Below are 20,696 nucleotides of genomic sequence, written 5' to 3' on the forward strand. Positions count from 1 at the left end.
TATTATACCCGGTAACGCTCTATGACTATGATCTGTTTGGTGAGTCTCCTTCTGATTACAACACTTTTAGACGCACAACAAAAAATGGAAGCACAAAGAGAACAAAAGAGGATGAAAAGGAATGGCTTGATTCCACCAAGGATGCCAAACAAACGGGCACCAATAACAAAACCCTGGTACCAAACTGAGAATGAATAGCCAAGTTATACAAAAAGAGCCCAGTTTAGGCCTAGTTCTGACTTACCCCAGGGGCAGGGATTCAACAAGCCTCAAGCACCAAAACACAGGGGCCTCCGTTGAGTATCACACGTCTAAGTGACAGGCTGTGCAGAGTGGATCTCAGTGAAACCTCCAGGAGAACTGTGGAAATAAACAAAGACCATCCAAATGAGAACAAACAGGCCCACTTATTCAGAACTTTCTGTAACAAGGGAGTCAGTCACCATCACTTGCGCTTGACAGAAACTCAAAGGCAGACAAGGGAGTGGAAAATTTTACAGTGCAAAGAAGGAAGCCTCCAAGTCTGCTGTGGCTGGAGGTTTGTTGACACGGGGAAGCAGGAGCTAACTGGAAGCAAGATATCTTACGTGATTGCTTTAGGGAGCATATTTGGCTTTCTCTCTCTCATTGGTCCTGAGTTGGAAGCAGGGACAAAAAATAGAGAAGCTGGCACTCATAGACCAAGTCCTGACTGTTCCTGCCTGATTGCTGCAGAAGTGTTGGTTTGACTTTCCAGGCTGGTTGCTGCAGAAGACGATGGGTCAGAGTTCCACTGTTATATACAGGTAATCCATTGCCCATTTGCATATTTAGTGTTTCAAGGAAAACCCTATGACTTGTTTAAATTTTTCTCAAGGGTTCTAGCCCCAACCCTGGTAAAGAATAGAAGCTCAATAAATATTTGAGAAGAAGAAAGAGAATGAGGGAGAGAAATAAAAGGCCCAAACAGCAGTGAACCCTAATTAAGTATGATAAGCTAAAGGAAGCGTCCATGCGATGAAGCCATTCGAGAGGTCATAGGAGGCATGCCTTCAGGTGGCATTGCTTAGCTGTGACCCACAGGAACAGCAGGACATAACCTTTCAACATGTATGCAACAGTCCAAAAAGATGTCACTTAATCAGAGAAAAGCTATAGGATACCATGCGAAAATGAAAACAGTCACAATGACTTGCAAAAAATATAATCCTCCCAGGCAAAAGGGATGGTCTTTGAGGTAGTGTCTTGTGGGAATACCTATTCAAGTGTCTTTTCAATCACTTGCTTCTGAGGAGTGAGCACTGTCAGAAACTTCTGAAATTTAGTAATAAATAAGAAGTGGCTGTTTACTTCCAGATGAAACTTTATATTGCTCTCATAGGTACCTGAGCTAGACAGGACATTACAGGACATTAGTCCAATGCCTCTTCTTTGCACATACACCTGCATACGCGTACACTGCCCAGCCCCCCACCCCCTCATACACACAAGAGACAGAGAAAATTTAAATAGATTCCAACATTACCTGGAGAAAAATAGTCATGGGCTTTTTAAAAAGGAAGTAAATCAGTGCCTAAGGTGTTTGTGAGAGGCCAAGTTAAGAAGCTGGAAGTAAACCAGGGGAGGTGAGCAAAAAATGAATTGTATGTTAATTTCAAATTAGCATTTACACTGGTTCCAGGCTTCAAAGGGCAAGGATCTGAGAAGTATTCAGAGGAGGAAAATTATTCATCCTAATTGAAAAAGGACAGTCTTGAGGGATTTACACTAGGGAGGCAGGCTCTTGGGATTATTGTAATCTGTCGCCTGTTTTTAGCTGAGCTGTGTGGAGCAAAAAGCCAGCTCCCCTGGGCAAAAAACTGAAAAGCTGAGTAGCCCTTCAAAACAAGTGATGGTCAAGGGCATCAGGAGATATTAGGTTTTAACTCAGAGCTAAAAGAAAAACAAGGAAATTTTAATAGCTTGAATAGCCAAGAGCTATCTTAAGGTGTTGGAGCTACAGAGATAACTATAAAAGTCTAAAATGATACGGGGAGAAGAGGAAAAATAATTTTCCCTCTACTCTTCTAAATTCTTGGCTGAGACCCACTTAATAATAGAGGTTAGCAAGAGAAAAACAAGCAAGTTCATTCATATGCACATCTAATGTATGCATGGGAGATACCCAAGGAAAACTGAGTAACTCAAAAGTGAAGGCTTACGACTCCAGCTGATACATAGCATCTTCAACAAAGAACAATAAATTCATAGAAATGATAAGAGAAAAGAAAGCAGTTTTTGACTTCCGAGGGTGGCAAACGGTGAGAAGGTAGATCTATGGGAGAAAACTAGGAGGAGATAAAGCCTAGTTAGTAAAGTTTGTTATGTAGATTCCTCTGGCGCCTTCTACAGGCTGATAAGGTCTAAAGTTGTTTCTGGGGATTAACTTTTGTCCTTTCTGGTAGACAGGAGAAGAGGGACACATTTACATGCTACAAAATTTATTTAGGCAAATAGGGGGAGGGCAGGGAGCTTTCCTTGTATCTGCTTCTTCTCAGTTGCCTCAGCTCAAAACAATTCTTATGCTAAAGTGGCATATTTGAGGTGGCATATTCGAGGTGGCATATTCTACTACCCTTCTGGGGTGAAGGATTCTTTATGCCTTATACTGGGTTAAATAGTGACCCCCCAAATTCATGTCTACCCAGGACCTTTGAATGTGACCTTATTTGAAAATAGGTTCTTTGCAGATATAATCAAGTTAAGATGAAGTCATACTGAATAAGGGTGGGCCTTAATACATGACTGGTATCCTACCAAGAAGGAATCTGACACAGACATAGGGGAGTAGGACAGAGGCAGAGAGACTCTCGCGATGCAAGCCAAGGAATAACAAGGATTGCCAGCAAGCACCAGAAGCTAGGAACTCTCTGAGACAATATGGCCCCCACCAACAACTTGATTTTGGACAGCTAGCCTCCAGAACTATGAGAAAATAATTTTCTGTTGTTTTAAGCCACCCAGTCTGTAGTAACTTGTTACAGCAGCCCTAGAAAACTAACATAGGCCAGAGGAAAAAATTGGATGAAAAGTTCAAAAATGGATGTTACATAAATTCAATACATATTTATTGTGCATTAACTATGCCCCAAATTGCGGCTGTAGAGAATACAAAGATACTTATGAACAGATCCTGCACTGGAGGAGCTTAGCATCGAAACTGCCACTGATTTTCACAGGAAAAAAAAAAGCTTTTCTTTTCCTTTCAGTGACGCTGTCAGGTTAGCAACATAGTGGAAGACTGATATAAGAGAATCAAAGTTATGAGTACTCAGCAGGTGGGCCATACTGTGAAATGGCTTGCAAACCACTACAGAGAAAAAAAATTGTAACTTCAGGACAAAAAGGTACAATGCAAATCAACTGGTTTCTTAAGCAGCTCTGTAGAGAAAAGTAAACTTTCTGAACTACTTTTTCTCCCCCTTCCCCCAGGATTCCTTTCTGGAAGCAAAGTGTTGGTGGGGAGGTAATTACTAATAGCAACATTAGTGCTGACACTTGCTGGAAAAAAACCTTTGGCATTTTTACCTATAACAAACCTGTCACCAGTGAAGGCACTTAAGAAACGTGCCTTGCTAGTCTTCTGAACACTAGAAAAAGAATTATGGTAATGTAAGGCATTTAACAAACACTTCATGAGTGAAAAAGGAGTGATTCTTCTTTTGCCCAATTTCTTCCCAAATTATTAGTTCATAGGGATAGAAATTGACTTCTCTTTTCCCCCAAATGATCAAATTAGAACAATTCTATCTAGTTTCAATCCCTGAAATTAAAAAAAAATTAATTTATAAAGCCTGGAACTGACTATTCCTGGGGTTAATTCCTCATGTGACCCTCCACGTCTTCTTATGTAGATCTCTTTCCAACGTCATGTGGGTTTGGGATACATCAAAGAAAAATCGCACTGCATGGAGTTAAACAGGTAAGGGGGACTTTATTCAAGACCATCTCAGTAGAGGTCAAGACTACTGCAATAGGGGATGGAGACTGAATGTAACTCTGAATAGCACCAATGGCAGCTGGGTATTTGTAGCCAATGGGCAGGGTGAAGGTGTAGATAGAAAGTTATTAAGAGGAACTTGGTTTGGTATCAAGGATAGAGGTAGACTTCTGCTAAACTGGCTTGGCAGGATTCTTGCTGAACTAGACTGGCAGGCCAAGGGTAAGACCTAATAGAGAAGAGGGCTCAGAGCAACCTGACTAATGTTCAGTCAAAGAGCGAGAGCCCTTATCAGATGATACACCCAAGTAGCCTTTGCATTAACAGAGGTGTGTTAGTCCAAGGTCCAAGAAACGGACCAGATTTACCCACATGTTTGATTGTCTTTGTTTTATTTTCTTTTGGTTTATTGGCCAACTATTCAAATAATTTAGAAATCACCCAAGTAATTTTTACTAATTGGTATGTGTGAATTTATAGAATGGCTACAATTCAAATAACTCGTATGCTTATATCAATAAAAACAAAACTATTCAAAATTGCTTTCATGGTAAGTTTCCTTTGTTTCTTATTGTTCAATGGTTGCGACACATAAAGGAGAAAAGGAAGACAAAGAGTAGACATGAATCAGGAACAGGGCCTCACCAGATGCACAGCTACGTCGTGAGGGTCTCCCAATTCCTCCCATTAGGAGAGCTTCAGACCCATTGGCTGACTCGCTCAAAGTCAAATGGAGAAGTCAGGATTTGAAGCCAGATCTGTCTGACTCCAAGATAAGATTCTTTCCATTATACCAGCAGTTCCCAAACACCAGCTCTTGGACCTGGACCAGCTCAAAATTAAGTTATAAGCTGTCAGAGCAAAATGAAAAATGCAAGGACAATGTAGTGAGCTTTTTTAAAAACAAAATGAATTCAATTTAAAGCATTGTTCTTTTTCTGAGATTACGGCCCACTTCTGGTGTTTAAAATGTTCTTTCTCTTGTGAAACGATAGTGGTTATGATGGCAATTATTTGTTTTTGTTTTTGTTTTTCAATGTCCTTACCAGACAAAATTTAAAATTTGGCCAAGCTATAAATGACACCTGAATGTTTTTGATATTTTGGTCACTCATGGAATTCCAGAACCCAGAAATCAGGACTGCCAAAAGTTCCCATGAAACATAGAGGAAACAGGCAGCTTGACATGTTCATTCAGTGATTTCCTCACCTCCGTGTTCACTTCAACCTCTGAAATTTAGAGAAAAGTCACTCTGATTAGAAGAAAAGTTAACATCTCTAATTGTATTAGAGAACAAGGACAGACACCAAGGCACTGCTAGAGACGATGAGACTCGAGGTGATTCTAAGGAGTAGAAGAAAATCAGCCACTGGAGGGTCTAATGGCAGGAGAAGAAAACAAAAGATATTGCTCAGACTGAGAAGAAATATGCACACTATTGATGCTGCAGGCAGGACAAACAGAACCATTATCCTCTGTGGAGCCATCTTGTTTTTTTACCTCTCCAGGGTTTTACCCACTGGAGGGATGCTTGCTTTCACCAAAGAGGGTGCATCTTCCTTAGTGAACAGGCAGGAGAAGTACAGGCAGATCAGCATTCCTGTATGTGCAGGAAGGTTTCTCATTTTCAAAGGTTACTATTTTTAAGTGACCATTTTTAAAGATGACCAGACATCTCTGACATAACAGGAGGTGTTCTATTTTTCACTTCTGTCCACTTGCTTACTTGAAGTAATAGGAAAAAAAAAAAAAGAAGAAGAAGAAAAAGGTCTTGTTTCCTACCTAACCAAAAGAGACAGTGTGTCATGTTTAAGAGCCTTACAGTCAAGAAAAACAGGTGTGTAATGGCCCACGTTCAGTGGGTAAATCAGGATGGCTCTCTAAACTTGTGGTGCCTCTGTTTCCTTGCTAATAAAATGTGACTAATAATATTCCCCACTCAATAGAGTTGCTGTGAGAATTTAAAAATGTATGTTCAATACTACATGTACCTCCAGGTATATACAATAATGTTAGCTAACGTTATGTGGACTATATTTACTGTAAGTAGGATAGCTGAGCATGTCCCAACTCAGAATAAATAATAAGCATATACTACTAAAGAGAGCCTATTGACTAAACTTGAAGTAAAAAATTAAAAATTATTGTTCACTATATCAGCAACGTACCGAGGGCCTGACAAGCACTTCTAGCTGTTGTTCTGACTCTCCCACTGATTGGCAGCTACAGATGACTAGGAAGGATGCCCACCCCACCCCCATTCCTCCTCATTCCAGAGACTCGACCTTTAACACAGTCCCCTAGGTTTCCGGATTGGAATGGGCAGGGTTATCTGTCTGCCTCAAGAACTCTAAGGATGTTGGTCCATTCTAGTCAGTAAAAAGCACTGTCCTAAAGTCAATAACTCTGTCCTTAGATTGACTCAGACTCTGAGAGAGGCAATACCATGACAGGGCTAGGGCACAGGTATTATTCCTGAGACTGGTTAGCTACTTCAATCCTTGTCCTAAGTTTTGGTTGGACTCTTTTGAGGGAATCCATTTTCCAAAGCTCTTTCAAATTCTGGATAGCTCTTCCAAGTTTATTTCTAAGTATCAGTGTCCTTTCTTATTACTTCTGGATTATCTCATACACAACCTTTATTTTTTTAAGAAGTCATCAGAGTTCATTTTAAGCCAAGATTTCTTTTTCTTATTAATTTTTTTTCTCTCATTGTAAAGTTGATAATCTTTGTGCTAAGAGACTTATGAAACAAAGTTGGATTACTCCTGGAGGCCATCTAAAGCCAGATTCCTGAAGTCAGGGGTCGCTAAAGTACGACCAGCTGGCCAAATGGGCCCACAGCCTGATTTTGTAAATACACTTTTATCGGAACACGGTCACACCCATTCATTTACATATTCTCTATTGCTGCTTTCACGCTACAAGGGCAGAGTTAAATAACTGGGACAGAGATTGTACAGCCTGCAAAGCTGAAAATATTTACCATCTGGCCCTTAACAGAAAGATTTACCATTTCCCTGCCTTATGAAGTCAGAACGCTATAAGAAAAGCTGGTCAACTCTGAGAAAAGTTAGTTGGCTACCATCCTGATAATTAAGTAGCCACTTTTGCCCAAAATTTTCCAAGATCGCAACATGTCATAAGGAGATCTGACACTTGAAAACATTTTCTATTTTGATGGTTCAAAATGGGACCAAAATTACCATCTTACAATGGGAATTATCCAGGTTCCTCTATATGAAGCATCCTCTCCCAGAAACTACTTCCAATTAATTAGAGTTGAATACCTAAAAAGCCACGCCGGGGGTAATTTTGGTGGGAAGATAAGAGGATGTGACAGTCATAAGTCTAGATTACATTTAGTGAATGGGAAAAAAAAACCCTCCAAATTTGAAAATCTTTGGAAGAAAATTTAAAGAACAGTTTAGTTAAAAAATTAGTAAAGTTCCTATCTCTTTTCTACTCACAAGAAGCCAACTGTGCATCACAGGGGCACCAACACCAATATTTCTGAGCCAAATAACAAGCACTGGGTATTAATTTGCATTAATAAAAGAAGCATATTCTTGATGGGTTGCTCCCTTTGCTGAATAAGAGACAAAGTTTGGGAAAATGAGAACATGAGATGGAAGGCCAGAGGAGCTGCTTCTGGCTCCTTATGCAAAGACACGCTTTTAAACTTTAAAATAAGTAAGATATCCTTCAATTAAAGAACAAGAGACAATCATATTCTATTAAAAATGAAGCTAATACAATTTTTAGTTGTTTATTTGGCCACATGTTGCAGGCATTTCTCCTTTTTTGTGTGTGGGCTGTGTACAGCTGGGTCACATGCATTCTGGATGATGTTTAGCTTCACTGACTTTCCTTAATTCAGTCACCAATGAAATCTGCCACCCATTTAAAATTGTCACATCCCTGGTGGAAAGCAATTTGGAAAAACATTTTAAGAGACACAGAATGTTCACAGCCTTTGACCTAGTTATCCCACTGCTTGGAATTTATCTTTAACTAAACAATTGTTTATAATGGCACACACAAAAAAACCTTTACATCCAAAAATAAGAGAATAATTGAATTAAGATACATCAACTAGAAGAACTGTTAGTTACACAGCCATTAAAATAATTATGGAAATCATGTAACAATACAGAAAGTATTTATGGAATAATGTTAAGGGAGAAAAGTAGAATGTAAACTTGTATCTGCATTATGATTACAATATGAAAAATGATGTCTGCATAAGAACTAGGACTGGAAGGAACACAAAAACGATTTGTTGATGAATTGAAATATAGGATTACTTAGGGTGGTGGTATTATTTCTTTAATAAATGTTTATTTTTATGATGCTGTTTATAAGCTTAAAAACAGAGAAGAACATCTCACTTTTCCCCCTTCTCTTTAATATTTAAAATAATTTAAGAACTATATCAGTCATGGTCCAGTTACGAAGAAAAGAAACCATTCCAACTAGATTAAGCCGGATGGCGTTTATTCCCGGATCAAGGCAATGGCTGAGGAAACAGACTCTAGGTTGAGTTTCCAGAAATAATTCTCAAGGCTCTAACTGGGCACCCCCAAGAGCTGCTTCTCCTGCCATGACCAGGAAGCAGCTTGCAAAACTAGAAAGCTCTGTTTACATCTGTTAGCTCCCAGAGAACATTGCCTCTGTACGATCTGCACCAAGGCAACTGAGCTTCACGCTTTCTTCTCTTACTGTGTAACCCAGTTCTGAATTTAAGTTTTGGACAAGTGCAACAGATCGACAATACCTAAATCACATGCAAAATGCTTTACAGCTTCCACAGTACAGTGAGGCACTAAAAGGAGGCACTAAAAGGAGGCACTAAAAGACTAGGTGGTAAACAAGCCAGTTTCTAGTATCTGCCACAAAGAATTGCCAGATAAAATACAAGGCACCCAGTTAAATGAGAACTTCAGATAAACAACAAATAATTCTCAGAGTTTCCCAAATATTGCACGGGACAGACTGATACTAAAAAAGTATTCATTGCTTACCTGAAATTCAGACTTCTTTGGGCATCCTGCATTTTTATTTTTTAAATATTGCAATCCTACTGTCATGGAAACCAACAGAAATTGAAATCATTCCCAATTCATACAAAGCTTTGGTGATATTTATTCTCAGATACGGATTCTTGCAATAGAGTAGCCACAAATTTCTAACGGAAGCATTTTCTTTTTTTAAACTAATAAACATTCTCTCGATTCTTTATAATTTCTCCAAAAGCAGGGAGCAAAGAGGTGTTTACATGTTGGTTAGACTCTCATAACCAATCAGAAGGTATCAGTGCTGCATGGCCCCCCCTAGAGAGAATGTATTCCTTAGAGGTAATTTTTTCTCTACCGCTTTCTTTTAACAGACAAGAAGTTAAGTTAGAACAGAGTCAGAGTTAGCGCCCAGGACTCCCAGACTTGACTCTTTCAGTCAGGTGCCTCTGAAAAGAATAAACGTCCTTTATCAGTTGTGATATATTCAAACATAAGTGTCTAAGACAAAAACATGGAGTCCTGATTAACCTCTCATAATTACTGAATGCCAGGGAAAGCATGAGTTGCCACTCAAGAACTGCGGTAGGAAAATCTCTGGACCAGGATGGCCTGGATTTTAGCCCTGAATATATTACCACCCTGCTTGGTAAGTTTGAGAATGTGATAATTCTTCTGAGTCACAGTTACTTCATCCTTGAAATGAGGTCATTAATACTTTTCCTGTTTCCTTTACACGTTGTCATAAGGATCAAGTAAGTTCACATCCGTAAAATTTTATGAAATGTAAGAAGTGCCATATAAGAAACTTTACAGTCTCATGATTGAAAATTACTAAAGTTTAAAATATTCAATATCCCAAAGATTATCCATCTGTGGTGGGCTTGTTATATGCAATACTTTCAATTCTTGCTTATTTTACCCTTGAGCAAAGTAGGTTTAAGTAGTGACAGAAGTCCCAAAGTAGAAATGGTCTAAACAAGATAAACAATTATTTCTTGCTGAAGTAAATGAACTCTGAAGGTAAATGGGACTTAATTATTCTTAGGGACTCTGGTTTCTTCTATTTTGTTCTTCTGTCATTCTCATCATACAGATTCCACCTAATTGCCCAAGATGCTGATCAACTCCAGCCATCACATTTGCATTACAGCCATGAGAAGCGGAAAAGTTTTGAAGAAGGCATACACCTTCCCTTTGTGTTGAACATGCTTCCTTGAGTGTAAACACCATTTTCACTTATATTCTGTTGCCATAATTTCATCAAGTGGTCACACCTAATTATAGCAAGCTGTAATTTCAGACAGCCACATGCTCATCTATAAATCAAGACCTCTATAGCTAAGTCCGACAATATTCTTTGCCACTGCAGGTAAAAACCAAATATCTTTCCACATGAATTAGAGAGAGTCTTAGTTTGGGCTGTTATAACAAAGTACCATAGACTGGGTGGTAACAAAAATTTATTTCTCACAGTTCTGGAGGCCAAAGCCCAAGATCAGGGTGCCATCATGGTCTGGTTCTGGTAAGAGTCCTCTTTCAGGTTGCAGACTGCCTTCTTTGTGTTGTATTCTTCCACAATGGAAAGAAACTGAAAGAGTTCTCTGGGGTCCCTTTTATAAGGGCACTAATCCCATTCACGAGGGCTCCACCCTTATGACCTAATTACTTCCCAAAGGCCCCACCTCCTAATGGCACTGCACTGGGAGTTAGGATTTCAACAAATGAATTTGGGTGTTTGGGGTGGGGGTGGGGGGCAGACACTGACATTCAATTCATTGCAGAGAGGAATTCAATTAAAGATTAGAATCTTTTTTTTTTTAATGCACACATAGAGTGGAAAAGCCAAACAACAGTTGCTTTAATCATATAATTAAATTACTGTCTACATTCTATAGTTACCTTGGTATGTATCAATAATAATATTAATGAATTTAACTTTGATACAGGTTGTATTTCTAATGTTCTTTGCTCAGTAGTGATAGACCACGTTTTATTAAATGTCACACTTATTGTTAATGTCTCACAGATTTTTTTTCAGCAGTAGACATGTCAGTGTATTAATATGGATAGATAACCAGTGTGAGAACTAAAGAAATTTTTTCTAACACAAATTGTATGTTATTTAAATTCTCCCTGGTAAAAGAGAGAAGAAATGAGCTGAGACATGGGATCTGTTCACATAGACAAGGTCAGGATAGGGAGCAGGTACAGGGAAGAAATATTTTGGAATCACTAAATGAGTCAACAAATATCAGTACAGAAGTAAGATAATATATCAAATATCAAACAATAAATATCAGTACGGAAGTGAGATTTATCTTTTTGAAAAGTATTGTACTCCAATGAATTTGGTCTTTTCTGCAAGCCTTAAAGTCTCATAACTTTAACACCAGCTTTACACTCAGAATAAATATATGAGCACACAATTTAATTTTGTTTCTTATAATATATGTCTTGGGGCATACATTATCTGAGTTTTAATTATCTTGTTTGTAAAGTAGAGATATTATACTACGTTTAACTTAGGATATTCAACCAAATGGCCCTCTTTTACATAATTAAAAACACTATAAAATTATATGTTATATCTGCATACTTCATTATATATACTCATACTGCAGGCACTATATACTGGTGATATTCTCTTTACTATGTATTATTGTATACACAAAATCATGTTTATTATACTTTATGAGCAATTCAAACAATTTTTCTCATATAGTTTTGACTATATACAGTATTTGTCTGATGTGCTGATTCTAGAAATGAATCATCAAGTAATTTTTTATTCCACTGCAATACCTACAAACACAGATGGGTTGATATGAACACATCAAAAGAAAAAAATGGTAAAACTGTCAGCATGCAGTCAGTTCTCCATTTTGTTGGCCAAATATGAATTTTTATTCCTGAAGCCTAAGACAAGCATATTTAAATGATATAAACGGTAATAGAGTAATCTCTATAGCAAAGAAAATGACTATGTTAATCACAGTCACATAACTACACTGAAGGCCACCAGAAGATGGCAGTCATTTCTTTAAGGAATAGGATGACTCTGAGACAAATGGTTGGGATATGAGATGACAGATAGCGTGGAAGATGAAATCGTTCAAGTCACTGCTGGCTACTGCCTGTCGGCGTAATTCCTTCCCCAGGTAAGGCCAGTGAACTCTTTCTGCAGGAAGTGCCGGAAACTAAAAAGCCTGACTTTTAATGCTATGGATTACACCACGAACGATTACATAAGGAGAGAAAGAAAGAGTTCACAAGTCATGGGAAACTTTTTCACCACTGTTTTTTTCTCATCTTTCTTGGCATGCTCCTCTTTCATGCTGTGTCAGCACACGTGAATGCTGAGATAAAACCTAGGGTATTCCTCTGATGTTTTCTCTAGACTCATTGATGGAAAGAGAAAACAGATTTACTGTGGTCAGGAAGAGACACTGAGGCCGATTATCTAGTCATATCCACATCCTTCAAAGAAGGTATCCAAACCTGAAATACATCTAAATCCTATATATATATATAGATAGATATAGATATAGATATAGATTAATCTCCTTCTCAGCCTCAAGGAATTAGGCATTAAGGCAGCAGATTGGGCCTTCGTGCTGTGTGTCTTCAAAAACCCTCTCACTGATTTTTGTGACTTTCCGATGCACCACCATGAACAATAGGCTGAGCACAAAGAAATCAACAATTCTAAATTGAAGTTCTATAATAGTCACCCTGCTGTTTTATTTCCTGCCTTTTTGATAAGTTGCTTCTCCCCAGCCTATGCATATAGAACAGGAACAATTTGGTTTGCCCTTGAAGAATCCCTCCCCCACCAAAAAAGAACACTGGCATTATTCACATTTTCCCAATATGGATTCATGTAATGCCATTTTTTCAGTGCTGTTTTGAAGGCTTGGAGAATGGTGAAAACTCACATTAATAAGCATAACCATTTAATTTCCAAAATTAATGAGGAGAACTCAACAGATTGAGTGCATTGTATTGGAATATCTGATTTCTTTGGAATTGCTCTGAAACTCAGAGAGGGTATGATGACCAAATGGTGCTAGACTAATGATCTTTTCATATTATGATATGAAAAGAGAGAAACAAGTATTGTAGCATGCATAGCAATTTTGTTTCAATTTGTTGATGACAAAACACATTTCATCTCAATTAACAAGTAGACTTTGTTATGAAGTGCTAGCCAGATTGCTAATAATTAAAGACTTAATGTGTCTTCCGTCATTATAATAGGACAGTGATGAGAGGCTGTAAAAAGTGTTTGAATTCTGTTTGCTCTATTTATTTGGGGAAAGGGAAAAAATCCCTATCTTCATAAAGATGAATTAAGAAATAATGCATATGATTATTCTGGGTCTTTGGGAAAAGTTAAGATATCATCTCTCAGTGCTTGCCAATGATGATACCCCAGTATAGAAATGGTCCCCAGAGGATTCCAGGCCAGATACCCTTCCCCAAACAAGTAACTCCCTGGCCCTCGTTCCAAGTTCCTGTCTCCCCCATATCTTTATAATAGACTCACTTTTTAAAAAATTAATAATTGAGAGCTTAATATATGTATGCTTTCCCATACTTGTTATACTCTTGGGTAACTGGCCTAAATGACCAGTTTTAATGTTTGTTTTGATTTGGGCAATCTAATTGTTTTAGCATCTTGTATTGAGATTACGTTAGTCACTCATTTCTTTCTTTTCCTGCAACTTAGGCATGTGGGCATGGTTCCATGCATTCGAATTATCACCAGCATCAATTTTTTAAACCCAAATCAGTTTAAGATGTCTGTTTCCAATATATTTTATGCTGAAGCCAATTGGTAATGATCCTCAGTATTTACTGAGGACCTTCTTCCCCCTAAGATTTTTAAATGATGAGCGTTTGCCCTACAGCAATATTTGCCGCTTCAAAGTCCATGTTGTGGTGTGGCTTCTTCATATCTTCTGAATGGGCTTTTATTCACCATTATCACTGTAACGAAGAAAATGGATCGACCTACACATGTTGCCTACCATGCCCGGTGCTGTACACAAAAAGTCAAAAGAAGTGCTCTTTGGCCCTTCAGGGCTTTCTTTTAGAGATGAATTAGATCTCAAGTAGGATTATGATATGACCATTCCTGACTGAAAAATGCAGACTGAATTTTCTGGCACAAATACTCCTGAAATTTACTCTGTTTCATGCTGATCCAGAGCTCGTTCTCTGATCAAAAAAATGCAGAGATCAGCAACGTTAAGGATACTTTTTTACCAGAGTTAGACAGCCATTGTGTTTAATCTTCTTTCACATATACACACTGCATTTCCCATTTAATCCCAAACACACAGAAAATTTGCCCACGTGTGACAAGTACGGCAAGACTGGGTTTTCTGTACTCATGCTGGTATTTAATACAATTGGGTAAAGAAACGATTCAGATCATAAAATTTAAAACTATGATAATCACAGTTCAATTCATATGGAGTTTCATTTAAAGGGTCAAAAGTATATTCCTATGTTCTAGTTTATTTATTTTTTCCAATCTCCTAGAATTGTAGAAAGGAAAATGTAATTGATTTTGATTTGCGTCTTTCTCACTGACCTTGTGTGGTGTAATTTAGTTTAGTTGACTTGCAAAGGTCATTCATTCACAACAGAGATTCGATCAATATTTATTGAGCACTTACTTCATGCCAGGGACTGTGCTACATGCTGGGGATAGAACACTAAACAGAACAGTCCCTACTCCTGAGGCGCTTTCAGATACTTTTATAGCCAACTAGAAATAAACTCTAGATATTCAATTCCTTAATTTTCTGATCATTTCTTTATCCAGTAAGATCTGATTACCCAATAGATTTAATTATTGAATATCTGATATTTCCTCAACTCTCAGTAGGGTGTTTAGGCAGAAATTTTTCAGGTATCATTAATTCAGTAGCAAAAATGCTATGAACTATGATCATGTTCTGAAAGTAGAATTCTTAATCTTAGTTACAGAGCTTTGTGATTTTTTATTGTATCTTAACAAATAAAAATGAGAAAATTTTAATTTTCTTACAGGAAAATTAAGAAACTATCTTTGGCTCAAAAACATTTTTTTAACGTGGAGATAGATGTCTTTTAAGAAATATCTTGCACATTATAGTCAGTTAGTGAATGGCTTTTTGAATGAATGTAAGATCTTTGACAACAGAGACTTTGCCACCTTCCTTTACTTATCTGTTTCCAGCACATAAAACTGAGTGTCTACTATGTGCTGGAAATAAAGAAGTGAATTTATTTATATTTAATGAATGAATGTGGCCTCACTGATAGCAAAAGACTAATTCTTACTATTTAACTGGAAAAGGAAAAAAAAAATCACATGAAATTCCTCAGTGAAGAAAATTGTTGTGATAGCTTTAGTCTACTAAATTTTATTATAAATACTGGCTTATTTGGATTTATTTCAACCAGTTAATTTGAGCTCTCTATTCTGTTTTTAGGTTCCAAGCATTTTTCCCACTTTTATTGTTGTTGAGAAATCTGTTGTCAGTACAAGAGTAGCTTCATTGTAAGTAATCTGTCTTTTCTTTCTGGCAGCTTTTAAGGTCTTTGGTATTCTAAGTTTCATTACAATGTGTTTACGTGGGGATTTCTTTTTTTAAAAAAAAATGTATCCTGCTTAGGACTATCTTTATTTTGTAGATTCATATCCCTCCTCAATTCTGGAAAATTCTCACTCATTATCTCATTGAATATTGCTTCTCATTTTTTCTATTTTCTCTATCTGGATGCAAGTTAAATGTATGTGAGAGCTTCTCATTCTCTTCTCCATCTTTTAATCTCCCTCTCAGTTTACCTTTTTATCTCTTTTTGCTGTTTCCTGATGAATTTCACTCTGCCTAGCTTTTAGTTCACAAATTCTTTCTTCACTGTGTCTAATCTACTCTTCAGCCTATTAAATGATTCATCACAACAGTTGTATTTTTCATTATCAGAAATTGTATTTTGGTTCTTTTCTAAACCTGCCTGCTTTATTCTAACAACCTATTATCACATTTTTATTTCATCTCTTCTTTTTATAACAATTTGGAGTACACCTTTAAAGAAAATCATATGAATCTCGATTTCCCATTATTTTAAGCTCTTGGGGGTCCTAAATTTGCTTTGTGTTACTTCCAATGACACTTGCTCTTAGCCTGTGCAGAGAGCATGGTCCTACAGAAAGGATTCACACATTAGTTGAGTGTGTCCTGGGGACTATGCTAATATGCATTATCACTGCAAGTGTTCAAGAGGTAAACGTTATCTTTTCAAAACTGAATGAAATGTGGCCAGACCTAGGTTACGAATTCTCAGTGGTGACATTTTTTTTTTCCTTCTATCCACCACCAAGGCCAACACAGACACTTTCTCTCAAAGTCTACCTCTGCTGATACATATATACTTTTTCTTAACCCATTCTTTCACCAACTGTTAGGATACTGGTTTTATATGAAGTTAAAGTTAATTGATTTCCCATCTTACAGAGCACAAGTCTGTCTCCCACTCCAAGGGGCAATTAAAACCTGGTCACTAAATCCAGCAAGTGCCCCTAAGACAGCTCATCTCCTTGATTTTCACCTTCCTCTCAAGGGGGTTTTCTCTTTCTATCTTTAACACTCAGCCATGCAATCAAAATGTCTTGTTAAATTTTGCCTAGCAACATTTTGGGGGTAGTGAAATACCTGGTGGGTCATACTGCTAGAAAGAAAAGTTTTACAAATTATTTTTAACTCTCCTTTGTTATTTTACTTTTGGTCCCGACACACATTAATTGAAAGCGACCATTTTCATCTGCGTCAAAGGTAAAGAAAAGATGATAGGTAAACTTTTCCCAGGTGCTGGGACATCCATACTCCTGCCAGAAAAGATGTCAACTTCCAGACTCCCCTCCTAATGGCACTGCCTGTATTGCAGGGTATGAAGGAAGCGAAGACTGTACGCACATATTGATTAACACTGTTGATCAGTCCTTGTGAATGTTACTGAATCTTTATTTCTTCTCTTGTTAACATTTCTGTCTTCCGTTCTGGTATCCCCTTGACTTGCAATCCTCTTTGAATCGAGGACTTTTCTCTTGAGAAAAAGAATCAGATCTCATCCAATCTGAGTAGCATAGAAACACACATTACAGGACCATCCATACCCACAGACTAGGAGGACAGACTCCTAAGTCATTCAAAGAGAGATAATACGTTCCTGTTTTCAAGCACCTATTTTTCCTCCAACCAATTTCCAGTTAAAGGGCATGTTTTTGTTGTTTAGAAGGAAGCTATGTGCTTTAAGATAGGAATAGCAGTGAAAAGTAGAAAAAACAGTCCTTAAAAACATCTTCCTCAATGGAAGGCACTGAGGAAGTCATTCAGTGATCCTGACAAGCTAAATCAGTGGCCTAATTATTTTTGCAGAGGAAAGGTGACTCAGAAAGAATATGAAGAATGCTTATAGGAATCTGCATATTTATCTTCTTAAACATACTCTTTTCAACTCCTACTCTCACATACACGGACAAAGGAAAGGGTGAAAAAAGAATTTAAAAGCTCACATGATGTGCAGGCTGATTAAAAGTGAAAGCCAGATCTGCTGACAATTGACAAAAAATCAGGTAGTCATTTATTTAATTGGACACCAAGTGACAAGAAGGTGAGGTGATTACCAAAGAGATGAACCCTTTGTTCCAGCCTCACGGTTTAAGTCATTTCAAATGGTAAGGGAACTTCTTCAATTTCTCTAGGACACCAGCCTGAGGAGGTTTTTCAATATTAATCCAGGTAATCAGGATCAAGAATACTATTTGCCTCTCTCACAGAAAGAAAAGATTATGAGCCACTGAAACGGACGGGCTAGGAATGCTGCAGGTATTACCTCAGCTGCATGTCAGTGAGATACAGGGAAGTCTGTGCAGTTTGGTTCTTACAGTTTTGTTCAGTGGCATAAAAATATGGTTCAAAAGAGAAACCCCCAACTTCCTCCCTATCTTCAGTGACCTACAGAAGAATTTAATTTCCACTTTACAACTGCTAGAATTCTGACCCAGGAGCATTAAGGTTCTGATACAGAAAAACTGGATACTGGAAGCAAGAATACAAATACATTTTCATCTTCTTTGTACTGGATTTATGAGAGAGAAAAGAATTAAAACTTACTGAGTACCCACTATGTACCCAAGATGTGCCAAGTAATGTGCAACGCACATTACATATTTTATTACGTTCTCACAATAACCCTATCATAAGAAGAAAATATCCCAATACTTCATAGGGCTAAAAATACTTTGAAAACACTACTATTCATGTCTCCAATACTTTGGGGTTCAATTTAAAGGTAAAAAATAGAGTCAACTCCCACTCAGAGCGATGCAATGGTCTCTGTTTAAAGCTCAAGTACTGGTCACTCTGAGCAAAAACAGCTGCCCTCAAGAGAATGTTGAACATCTACAAGACAGACTGCATCCCCAGCAATTCTTAGCAGCTAAGGGCCACCTTCAGGAAAGGGGAAGCAGTGACCCATACTGTAATCCTCTCATGACAGATGACATGGTAGCATCCCACCATGCCAGACGAATTCATTTCCACAATACAGGGTTGGAATACATCTGGATAGGTTAGATCAGAATGGAAGCAAAAAAGATTTGGAAGAGTGTTGCTACTGTCAAATTAAATTTTAGTTATCAGTAACACATGAATACAGGCCACTCTAGAAAGCTGGGTGAGGATGTTATCATCAGTCTTTGGGAGATAAGAGTAGCATTGCACAGGCTGAATGGAAGTGGCTGGAGCCGGGAAGGCTCCCTTCCATTCACCAGCTCTTCTGTTCCAGATAAACATAGCTCTGGGAAGATATGGGTCCCACAAGGTTAACCCAGGGGACCCATGTCACCAGGAGAGGGGAAATTACTAGATGGTGGCCACAATGAGGCAAAGGCAGGAAGGACCTCTTTTTCCTCTTCTTTGTAAGTTGCCTACTGGACCATGTGCAGAAGGAGAGGGTCAGATGACCCTCACCAGAGGTCTGTATCTCTATCACTGCAGAGGGTCTTATGTTTAGACCTATAAAGTGAGATCATCCAGTGGACAGGGACATAAACTCTGAGCATGAATTGTCTAGATGGCGGGAGAACATCTTTCCCTCTTGATCTTAAAATATCTCTTGCTATGCAGTGTATTAATACAGGATTCCTGTAGGGCAGGGATAAAACCAGTAAGCTACTTTCAAGAAAAAAAAAATAGCAAGTGTGGTGTAAGGATTTTTGAGGAGATAAAATTCTCAACAGGCTGAATAGTAAAGAACACAGACAACAGCCTTAGGGGTACAGCATGGGCAACAGCTCAACAAAGATCAGGGTAGGAAGTTGACTGATCATTTCTCTATTCCCTCCCAGGGTGCAGAAGTCTTTGCTGTGACTACGAAGTAGCTTTACATAAAAGTCTACCAGTCCCGGGCTTCCCTGGTGGCGCAGTGGTTGAGAGTCCGCCTGCCGATGCAGGGGACGCGGGTTCACGCCCCGGTCCGGGAAGATCCCACATGCCGCAGAGCGGCTGGGCCCGTGAGCCATGGCCGCTGAGCCTGTGCGTCCGGAGCCTGTGCTCCGCAATGGGAGAGGCCACAACAGTGAGAGGCCCACGTACCGCAAAAAAAAAAAAAAAAGTCTACCAGTCCCAAAAGGATGGAGGCACAACCTATCTAGTCAACTCATGTCCCCGTGTCTTCCTGAGGCCATCTTTGAATCAGACCCAGCCATGTTCACTGCTAAACTAGGTTGCAAAGCTCTGTGATCTGTCACCTAATAGGTCCCAACTCCTAACAGAGTAAGCAAGCATTTCTCAAACTATACTCCATGGAGATACAGATACAGTTATTGATATATAGATATAGATATACTGAGAATTCCAAGGGACTCAGGTTAAGTTTATTTAAGTCAATGATTGCCAAACTTATTCAATCATAGGACTCTTTAAAAAACAACAAATAAATCTCTTGGGACTTCACTGATCATATTTAATAGACTGGTCAAGTGGGTAAGAGTATCGTTTATACTCTCTAGGACAACTGGAAATTCAACCTTACCTCATTGTCTTATGAGTTTTGCTCATCCATTTTTCATTGAAAATTTATTCAGAGCAAACTCTATGTCCACATAATAATAGTTGCTACCTAATACATAGGGAAATAAAACAGACATGGGTCCTGTCATTTGGGAATAAAAAACAGGCAATAAAAAATATCAAATGATTAGTAATAGTATCTAGTGCTATGATGAAAATAATCAGGACATAAAGAAATATGGTCAGAAAAGGACTGGAATAGGCCAAATCCTTAAAGAATGAGATGGAGCCAACCATGAGAAAGCTAGGAGCAAAGGTATACAGCAAAACAACTAAAACCAGATGAGCCTGAGTGAGATGCTATTTTTATTTTCCATACTGAAATAATACAATTATATTTCTGTATATTGCAAAGAACTTCCATCAATGAAAGAAACTTCCAAATTCTAGAAATTGCCTTCTTGTTATTCTGTAATTCTGGAAGTAAAAGTTGGGATATTACCTTTAAGTTTCTTACACTATCTTGTGTTTCTTTTCAAATTAGTCATCAAATTTATTTCTTGTTCCATATCCACCTACCTTGATGGATTCTATGTTAAAGAGAGTAAAGATCATGTCTGTCTTATCACTTGCTATATCATAGATGTTCA

The 20,696-nt window shown here is 38.1% G+C and overlaps 1 long non-coding RNA gene across 1 annotated transcript in view; it reads right to left on the reverse strand.

Moving 5' to 3' along the window:
- Positions 1-203: 203 nt before the first annotated feature.
- Positions 204-20,696, reverse strand: part of LOC132436870 (uncharacterized) — a 134,627-nt gene continuing 114,134 nt past the window's right edge. Inside the window, exon 3 of the long non-coding RNA XR_009521903.1 lies at positions 204-360. This is a non-coding gene — a long non-coding RNA (uncharacterized lncRNA). The remainder of the gene's footprint in view (positions 361-20,696) is intronic.

Source organism: Delphinus delphis, chromosome 14 (assembly GCF_949987515.2).
Source record: "Delphinus delphis chromosome 14, mDelDel1.2, whole genome shotgun sequence".
Classification (NCBI taxonomy): domain Eukaryota; kingdom Metazoa; phylum Chordata; class Mammalia; order Artiodactyla; family Delphinidae; genus Delphinus; species Delphinus delphis.